Raw genomic sequence first — 10000 nt, 5'->3', positions numbered from 1 at the left:
CTCCTCCTGCGGGGATGGGGAACCAGGGGCCTGGGGAACATTTTCAACACTTTGGGGCATTTTTAAACACTTTGCTCTTTTTCCCCCTCTCCCAACCAGGGGGCCTGGGGAGCCTCCTCCTGCGGGGATGGGGAACCAGGGGCCTGGGGAACATTTTCAACACTTTGGGGCATTTTTAAACACTTTGCTCTTTTTCCCCCTCTCCCAACCAGGGGGCCTGGGGAGCCTCCTCCTGCGGGGATGGGGAACCAGGGGCCTGGGGAACATTTTCAACACTTTGGGGCATTTTTAAACACTTTGCTCTTTTTCCCCCTCTCCCAACCAGGGGGCCTGGGGAGCCTCCTCCTGCGGGGATGGGGAACCAGGGGCCTGGGGAACATTTTCAACACTTTGGGGCATTTTTAAACACTTTGCTCTTTTTCCCCCTCTCCCAACCAGGGGGCCTGGGGAGCCTCCTCCTGCGGGGATGGGGAACCAGGGGCCTGGGGAACATTTTCAACACTTTGGGGCATTTTTAAACACTTTGCTCTTTTTCCCCCTCTCCCAACCAGGGGCCTGGGGAGCCTCCTCCTGCGGGCATGGAGAACCAGGGGGCCTGGGGAGCCTCCTCCTGCGGGGATGGGGAACCAGGGGCCTGGGGGGCCTCCTCCTGCGGGGATGGAGAACCAGGGGGCCTGGGGAGCCTCCTCCTGCGGGGATGGGGAACCAGGGGGCCTGGGGAGCCTCCTCCTGCGGGGATGGGGAACCAGGGGGCCTGGGGAGCCTCCTCCTGCGGGGATGGAGAACCAGGGGGCCTGGGGAGCCTCCTCCTGCGGTCATGGAGAACCAGGGGGCCTGGGGAGCCTCCTCCTGCGGGCATGGAGAACCAGGGGCCTGGGGAGCCTCCTCCTGCGGGGATGGAGAACCAGGGGGCCTGGGGAGCCTCCTCCTGCGGGCATGGAGAACCAGGGGGCCTGGGGAGCCTCCTCCTGCGGGCATGGAGAACCAGGGGGCCTGGGGAGCCTCCTCCTGCGGGGATGGGGAACCAGGGGCCTGGGGAGCCTCCTCCTGCGGGGATGGAGAACCAAGGGGCCTGGGGAGCCTCCTCCTGCGGGCATGGAGAACATGGGGGCCTGGGGAGCCTCCTCCTGCGGGGATGGAGAACCAGGGGGCCTGGGGAGCCTCCTCCTGCGGGCATGGAGAACCAGGGGGCCTGGGGAGCCTCCTCCTGCGGGGATGGGGAACCAGGGGGCCTGGGGAGCCTCCTCCTGCGGGGATGGAGAACCAGGGGGCCTGGGGAGCCTCCTCCTGCGGGCATGGAGAACCAGGGGGCCTGGGGAGCCTCCTCCTGCGGGCATGGAGAACATGGGGGCCTGGGGAGCCTCCTCCTGCGGGGATGGAGAACCAGGGGGCCTGGGGAGCCTCCTCCTGCGGGGATGGGGAACCAGGGGGCCTGGGGAGCCTCCTCCTGCGGGGATGGAGAACCAGGGGGCCTGGGGAGCCTCCTCCTGCGGGCATGGAGAACCAAGGGGCCTGGGGAGCCTCCTCCTGCGGGCATGGAGAACATGGGGGCCTGGGGAGCCTCCTCCTGCGGGGATGGAGAACCAGGGGGCCTGGGGAGCCTCCTCCTGCGGGGATGGGGAACCAGGGGGCCTGGGGAGCCTCCTCCTGCGGTGATGGGGAACCATGGGGCCTGGGGAGCCTCCTCCTGCGGGGATGGAGAACCAGGGGGCCTGGGGAGCCTCCTCCTGCGGGGATGGAGAACCAGGGCGCCTGGGGAGCCTACTCCTGCGGGGATGGGGAACCAGGGGGCCTGGGGAGCCTCCTCCTGCGGGGATGGAGAACCAGGGGGCCTGGGGAGCCTCCTCCTGCGGGCATGGAGAACCAAGGGGCCTGGGGAGCCTCCTCCTGCGGGCATGGAGAACATGGGGGCCTGGGGAGCCTCCTCCTGCGGGGATGGAGAACCAGGGGGCCTGGGGAGCCTCCTCCTGCGGGGATGGGGAACCAGGGGGCCTGGGGAGCCTCCTCCTGCGGTGATGGGGAACCATGGGGCCTGGGGAGCCTCCTCCTGCGGGCATGGAGAACCAGGGGGCCTGGGGAGCCTCCTCCTGCGGGCATGGAGAAGCAGGGGGCCTGGGGAGCCTCCTCCTGCGGGCATGGAGAACCAGGGGGCCTGGGGAGCCTCCTCCTGCGGGGATGGAGAACCAGGGGGCCTGGGGAGCCTCCTCCTGCGGGGATGGGGAACCAGGGGGCCTGGGGAGCCTCCTCCTGCGGTGATGGGGAACCATGGGGCCTGGGGAGCCTCCTCCTGCACCAGGGGGCCTGGGGAGCCTCCTCCTGCGGGGATGGGGAACCAGGGGGCCTGGGGAGCCTCCTCCTGCGGGGATGGGGAACCAGGGGCCTGGGGAGCCTCCTCCTGCACCAGGGGGCCTGGGGAGCCTCCTCCTGCGGGGATGGGGAACCAGGGGCCTGGGGAACATTTTCAACACTTTGGGGCATTTCACAAGCGCTTCCCTCGCTTACGGCCACACCACCCTGAATGAGCCCGATCTCGTCTGATCTCGGAAGCCAAGCAGGGTCGGGCCCAGTTAGTACTTGGATGGGAGACCGCCTGGGAATACTGGGTGCTGTAAGCATTTTTTTTTGCCATTATTTGTGGGTAGAAAAGTGAGAAAAGTGACCTAAAATAGAACCGGGACTAGGCGGCAGTTCCCCCCACCAGGCGGCGGCATTTGGGGCATTATTTGTGGGTAAGAAAGTGAGAAAAGTGACCTAAAATAGAACCGGGACTAGGCCTCAGTTCCCCCCACCAGGCGGCGGCATTTGGGGCATTATTTGTGGGTAAGAAAGTGAGAAAAGTGACCTAAAATAGAACCGGGACTAGGCCTCAGTTCCCCCCACCAGGCGGCGGCATTTGGGGCATTATTTGTGGGTAAGAAAGTGAGAAAAGTGACCTAAAATAGAACCGGGACTAGGCGGCAGTTCCCCCCACCAGGCGGCGGCATTTGGGGCATCATTTGTGGGTCAGAAAGTGAGAAAAGTGACCTAAAATAGAACCGGGACTAGGCGGCAGTTCCCCCCACCAGGCGGCGGCATTTGGGGCATTATTTGTGGGTAGAAAAGTGAGAAAAGTGACCTAAAATAGAACCGGGACTAGGCGGCAGTTCCCCCCACCAGGCGGCGGCATTTGGGGCATTATTTGTGGGTAAGAAAGTGAGAAAAGTGACCTAAAATAGAACCGGGACTAGGCGGCAGTTCCCCCCACCAGGCGGCGGCATTTGGGGCATTATTTGTGGGTCAGAAAGTGAGAAAAGTGACCTAAAATAGAACCGGGACTAGGCGGCAGTTCCCCCCACCAGGCGGCGGCATTTGGGGCATTATTTGTGGGTCAGAAAGTGAGAAAAGTGACCTAAAATAGAACCGGGACTAGGCGGCAGTTCCCCCCACCAGGCGGCGGCATTTGGGGCATTATTTGTGGGTCAGAAAGTGAGAAAAGTGACCTAAAATAGAACCGGGACTAGGCGGCAGTTCCCCCCACCAGGCGGCGGCATTTGGGGCATTATTTGTGGGTAGAAAAGTGAGAAAAGTGACCTAAAATAGAACCGGGACTAGGCGGCAGTTCCCCCCACCAGGCGGCGGCATTTGGGGCATTATTTGTGGGTAGAAAAGTGAGAAAAGTGACCTAAAATAGAACCGGGACTAGGCGGCAGTTCCCCCCACCAGGCGGCGGCATTTGGGGCATTATTTGTGGGTAGAAAAGTGAGAAAAGTGACCTAAAATAGAACCGGGACTAGGCGGCAGTTCCCCCCACCAGGCGGCGGCATTTGGGGCATTATTTGTGGGTCAGAAAGTGAGAAAAGTGACCTAAAATAGAACCGGGACTAGGCGGCAGTTCCCCCCACCAGGCGGCGGCATTTGGGGCATTATTTGTGGGTCAGAAAGTGAGAAAAGTGACCTAAAATAGAACCGGGACTAGGCGGCAGTTCCCCCACCAGATGGCGGCATTTGGGGACCCGTGGTGTGGGTAGAAAACTCACCAAAGTGACTTAAAATAGAACCGGTGCAGGCGGCATGTTCCCCCACCAGATGGCGGCATTTGGGGACCCGTGGTGTGGGTAGAAAACTCACCAAAGTGACTTAAAATAGAACCGGTGCAGGCGGCATGTTCCCCCACCAGATGGCGGCATTTGGGGACCCGTAGTGTGGGTAGAAAACTCACCAAAGTGACTTAAAATAGAACCGGTGCAGGCGGCATGTTCCCCCACCAGATGGCGGCATTTGGGGACCCGTAGTGTGGGTAGAAAACTCACCAAAGTGACTTAAAATAGAACCGGTGCAGGCGGCATGTTCCCCCACCAGATGGCGGCATTTGGGGACCCGTAGTGTGGGTAGAAAACTCACCAAAGTGACTTAAAATAGAACCGGTGCAGGCGGCATGTTCCCCCACCAGATGGCGGCATTTGGGGACCCGTAGTGTGGGTAGAAAACTCACCAAAGTGACTTAAAATAGAACCGGTGCAGGCGGCATGTTCCCCCACCAGATGGCGGCATTTGGGGAGCCGTAGTGTGGGTAGAAAACTCACCAAAGTGACTTAAAATAGAACCGGTGCAGGCGGCATGTTCCCCCACCAGATGGCGGCATTTGGGGACCCGTAGTGTGGGTAGAAAACTCACCAAAGTGACTTAAAATAGAACCGGTGCAGGCGGCATGTTCCCCCACCAGATGGCGGCATTTGGGGACCTGCAGTGTGGGTAGAAAACTCACCAAAGTGTCCTAAAATAGAACCGGGACCAGGGGGCCTCTTCCCCCACCAGGTGGCGGGCTTGGGGGGCTTGGTTTCCGGGTAGAAAACTCACCAAAGTGTCCTAAAATAGAACCGGGACCAGGGGGCATGTTCCCCCACCAGGCGGCGGGCTTGGGGGGCTTGGTTTGCGGGTAGAAAACTCACCAAAGTGTCCTAAAATAGAACCAGGACCAGGGGGCATGTTCCCCCACCAGGCGGCGGGCTTGGGGGGCTTGGTTTGCGGGTAGAAAACTCACCAAAGTGTCCTAAAATAGAACCGGGACCAGGGGGCCTCTTCCCCCACCAGGCGGCGGGCTTGGGGGGCTTGGTTTGCGGGTAGAAAACTCACCAAAGTGACCTAAAATAGAACCGGGCTAGGCGGCATGTTCCCCCACCAGGCGGCGGGCTTGGGGGGCTTGGTTTGCGGGTAGAAAACTCACCAAAGTGTCCTAAAATAGAACCGGGACCAGGGGGCCTCTTCCCCCACCAGGCGGCGGGCTTGGGGGGCTTGGTTTGCGGGTAGAAAACTCACCAAAGTGACCTAAAATAGAACCGGGCTAGGCGGCATGTTCCCCCACCAGGCGGCGGGCTTGGGGGGCTTGGTTTGCGGGTAGAAAACTCACCAAAGTGTCCTAAAATAGAACCGGGACCAGGGGGCATCTTCCCCCACCAGGCGGCGGGCTTGGGGGGCTTGGTTTGCGGGTAGAAAACTCACCAAAGTGTCCTAAAATAGAACCGGGACCAGGGGGCCTCTTCCCCCACCAGGCGGCGGGCTTGGGGGGCTTGGTTTGCGGGTAGAAAACTCACCAAAGTGACCTAAAATAGAACCGGGCCAGGCGGCATGCTCCCCCACCAGGCGGCGGGCTTGGGGGGCTTGGTTTGCGGGTAGAAAACTCACCAAAGTATCGGCAAAATAGAACCAGGGAAGGGGGGGATGTCGGTGACAAGGTGCCCGAGTCAGAGAACCAGGAAAACGGACATAAATCCAGAAAACCTCGGTGTCTGACTGCTCCTCAAAAAGTGGTCTTTTTGATGTCACGAGCGCAACCACCTAGAGGTTAATGGGGAGGGATGGTGTGAGCGCAAACGGATTTTTCCTAAGTGTGACTGCTCCTCAAAAAGTGGTCTTTTTGATGTCACGAGCGCAACCACCTAGAGGTTAATGGGGAGGGATGGTGTGAGCGCAAACGGATTTTTCCTAAGTGTGACTGCTCCTCAAAAAGTGGTCTTTTTGATGTCACGAGCGCAACCACCTAGAGGTTAATGGGGAGGGATGGTGTGAGCGCAAACGGATTTTTCCTAAGTGTGACTGCTCCTCAAAAAGTGGTCTTTTTGATGTCACGAGCGCAACCACCTAGAGGTTAATGGGGAGGGAGTGGAAAAAACGACAAAGTGTTGAGCTCCGGACCGGGATGGCGGGCGACTCGAGCGGTCATGCCCGACTTTGAGACACTTTGTCGCGGTCATGCGAGCGACCTCCACTGCTCCCCGGAGGTGCCCCGGACCGGGTTGGCGGGTGACTCGAGCGGTCGTGCCCGACTTTGAGACACTTTGTCGCGGTCATGCGGGCGTCCTCCGCCGGTCCCCGGAGGTGCCCCGGACCGGGTTGGCGGGTGACTCGAGCGGTCATGCCCGACTTTGAGACACTTTGTCGCGGTCATGCGGGCGACCTCCGCCGGTCCCTGGAGGTGCCCCGGACCGGGTTGGCGGGTGACTCGAGCGGTCGTGCCCGACTTTGAGACACTTTGTCGCGGTCATGCGGGCATCCTCCGCCGGTCCCTGGAGGTGCCCCGGACCGGGTTGGCGGGTGACTCGAGCGGTCGTGCCCGACTTTGAGACACTTTGCCGCGGTCATGCGGGCGACCTCCGCCGGTCCCCGGAGGTTCCCCGGACCGGGTTGGCGGGTGACTCGAACGGTCGTGCCCGACTTTGAGACACTTTGTCGCGGTCATGCGGGCGTCCTCCGCCGGTCCCTGGAGGTGCCCCGGACCGGGTTGGCGGGTGACTCGAGCGGTCGTGCCCGACTTTGAGACACTTTGTCGCGGTCATGCGGGCGTCCTCCGCCGGTCCCTGGAGGTGCCCCGGACCGGGTTGGCGGGTGACTCGAGCGGTCATGCCCGACTTTGAGACACTTTGTCGCGGTCATGCGGGCGTCCTCCGCCGGTCCCTGGAGGTGCCCCGGACCGGGTTGGCGGGTGACTCGAGCGGTCATGCCCGACTTTGAGACACTTTGTCGCGGTCATGCGGGCGTCCTCCGCCGGTCCCTGGAGGTGCCCCGGACCGGGTTGGCGGGTGACTCGAGCGGTCGTGCCCGACTTTGAGACACTTTGTCGCGGTCATGCGGGCGTCCTCCGCCGGTCCCTGGAGGTGCCCCGGACCGGGTTGGCGGGTGACTCGAGCGGTCGTGCCCGACTTTGAGACACTTTGTCGCGGTCATGCGGGCGTCCTCCGCCGGTCCCTGGAGGTGCCCCGGACCGGGTTGGCGGGTGACTCGAGCGGTCGTGCCCGACTTTGAGACACTTTGCCGCGGTCATGCGGGCGACCTCCGCCGGTCCCTGGAGGTGCCCCGGACCGGGTTGGCGGGTGACTCGAGCGGTCGTGCCCGACTTCGAGACACTTTGCCGCGGTCATGCGGGCGACCTCCGCCGGTCCCTGGATGGCGGGCTCCAGTGAGGTCGGCGGGGGAAGGCTCGGGCTGAGGCCGACTTCGGTGCCTCAAAGTCGGACAAGGTTGGATTGGAAGTCCGCTGTGTTGAGGACCAGTGGCATTCGGCGGTGGAACGCTCAGAACTTGGCCGACATCGGTGCCTCAACGTCGGACAAGGTTGGAGTGGATGACCGCTGATAACTCTGGTTCTTTTGCCAGACGAAAGAAATTTTTCCCGAGTGTGACTGCTCTGAAAAAAGTGGTCTTTTTGATGTCACGAGCGCAACCACCTAGAGGTTAATAGGGAGGCACCATAACAGGAGAGGGAGTGAAAAGGCTCGGACGGTGGCCGAGCCTGGTGCCTCAAAATCGGACAAGGTTGGAGTGGATGACCGCTGAAAACTCTGGTTCTTTTGCCAGACGAAAGAAATTTTTCCCGAGTGTGACTGCTCTGAAAAAAGTGGTCTTTTTGATGTCACGAGCGCAACCACCTAGAGGTTAATAGGGAGGCACCATAACAGGAGAGGGAGTGAAAAGGCTCGGAGGGTGGCCGAGCCTGGTGCCTCAAAATCGGACAAGGTTGGAGTGGATGACCGCTGAAAACTCTGGTTCTTTTGCCAGACGAAAGAAATTTTTCCCGAGTGTGACTGCTCTGAAAAAAGTGGTCTTTTTGATGTCACGAGCGCAACCACCTAGAGGTTAATAGGGAGGCACCATAACAGGAGAGGGAGTGAAAAGGCTCGGACGGTGGCCGAGCCTGGTGCCTCAAAATCGGACAAGGTTGGAGTGGATGACCGCTGAAAACTCTGGTTCTTTTGCCAGACGAAAGAAATTTTTCCCGAGTGTGACTGCTCTGCAAAAAGTGGTCTTTTTGATGTCACGAGCGCAACCACCTAGAGGTTAATAGGGAGGCACCATAACAGGAGAGGGAGTGAAAAGGCTCGGAGGGTGGCCGAGTCTGGTGCCTCAAAGTCGGACAAGGTTGGAGTGGATGACCGCTGAAAACTCTGGTTCTTTTGCCAGACGAAAGAAATTTTTCCCGAGTGTGACTGCTCTGCAAAAAGTGGTCTTTTTGATGTCACGAGCGCAACCACCTAGAGGTTAATAGGGAGGCACCATAACAGGAGAGGGAGTGAAAAGGCTCGTACGGTGGCCGAGCCTGGTGCCTCAAAATCGGACAAGGTTGGAGTGGATGACCGCTGAAAACTCTGGTTCTTTTGCCAGACGAAAGAAATTTTTTCCGAGTGTGACTGCTCCTCAAAAAGTGGTCTTTTTGATGTCACGAGCGCAACCACCTAGAGGTTAATAGGGAGGCACCATAACAGGAGAGGGAGTGAAAAGGCTCGGAGGGTGGCCGAGCCTGGTGCCTCAAAATCGGACAAGGTTGGAGTGGATGACCGCTGAACACTCTGGTTCTTTTGCCAGACGAAAGAAATTTTTTCCGAGTGTGACTGCTCTGCAAAAAGTGGTCTTTTTGATGTCACGAGCGCAACCACCTAGAGGTTAATAGGGAGGCACCATAACAGGAGAGGGAGTGAAAAGGCTCGGAGGGTGGCCGAGCCTGGTGCCTCAAAATCGGACAAGGTTGGAGTGGATGACCGCTGAAAACTCTGGTTCTTTTGCCAGACGAAAGAAATTTTTTCCGAGTGTGACTGCTCTGCAAAAAGTGGTCTTTTTGATGTCACGAGCGCAACCACCTAGAGGTTAATAGGGAGGCACCATAACAGGAGAGGGAGTGAAAAGGCTCGGAGGGTGGCCGAGCCTGGTGCCTCAAAATCGGACAAGGTTGGAGTGGATGACCGCTGAAAACTCTGGTTCTTTTGCCAGACGAAATAAATTTTTTCCGAGTGTGACTGCTCTGCAAAAAGTGGTCTTTTTGATGTCACGAGCGCAACCACCTAGAGGTTAATAGGGAGGCACCATAACAGGAGAGGGAGTGAAAAGGCTCGGAGGGTGGCCGAGCCTGGTGCCTCAAAATCGGACAAGGTTGGAGTGGATGACCGCTGAACACTCTGGTTCTTTTGCCAGACGAAAGAAATTTTTTCCGAGTGTGACTGCTCTGCAAAAAGTGGTCTTTTTGATGTCACGAGCGCAACCACCTAGAGGTTAATAGGGAGGCACCATAACAGGAGAGGGAGTGAAAAGGCTCGGAGGGTGGCCGAGCCTGGTGCCTCAAAATCGGACAAGGTTGGAGTGGATGACCGCTGAAAACTCTGGTTCTTTTGCCAGACGAAAGAAATTTTTTCCGAGTGTGACTGCTCTGCAAAAAGTGGTCTTTTTGATGTCACGAGCGCAACCACCTAGAGGTTAATAGGGAGGCACCATAACAGGAGAGGGAGTGAAAAGGCTCGGAGGGTGGCCGAGCCTGGTGCCTCAAAATCGGACAAGGTTGGAGTGGATGACCGCTGAACACTCTGGTTCTTTTGCCAGACGAAATAAATTTTTTCCGAGTGTGACTGCTCTGCAAAAAGTGGTCTTTTTGATGTCACGAGCGCAACCACCTAGAGGTTAATAGGGAGGCACCATAACAGGAGAGGGAGTGAAAAGGCTCGGAGGGTGGCCGAGCCTGGTGCCTCAAAATCGGACAAGG

General features: G+C 59.1%; 1 non-coding gene across 1 annotated transcript; it reads left to right on the top strand.

Annotated features, from left to right (window-relative positions):
* The first annotated feature begins 2496 nt into the window (after positions 1-2496).
* Positions 2497-2615, top strand: LOC148058202 (5S ribosomal RNA). The gene has a single exon (XR_015710079.1). It is a non-coding gene; the product is annotated as a 5S ribosomal RNA (ribosomal RNA).
* The last annotated feature ends 7385 nt before the right edge of the window (positions 2616-10000 follow it).

Source organism: Callionymus lyra, unplaced genomic scaffold (genome assembly GCF_982586985.1).
Source record: "Callionymus lyra unplaced genomic scaffold, fCalLyr1.hap1.1 HAP1_SCAFFOLD_133, whole genome shotgun sequence".
Taxonomy (NCBI): Eukaryota; Metazoa; Chordata; class Actinopteri; order Syngnathiformes; family Callionymidae; genus Callionymus; species Callionymus lyra.
The sequence above is the reverse complement of the archived record's forward strand: the minus strand, read 5'-3'. Positions and strand labels throughout refer to the sequence as shown.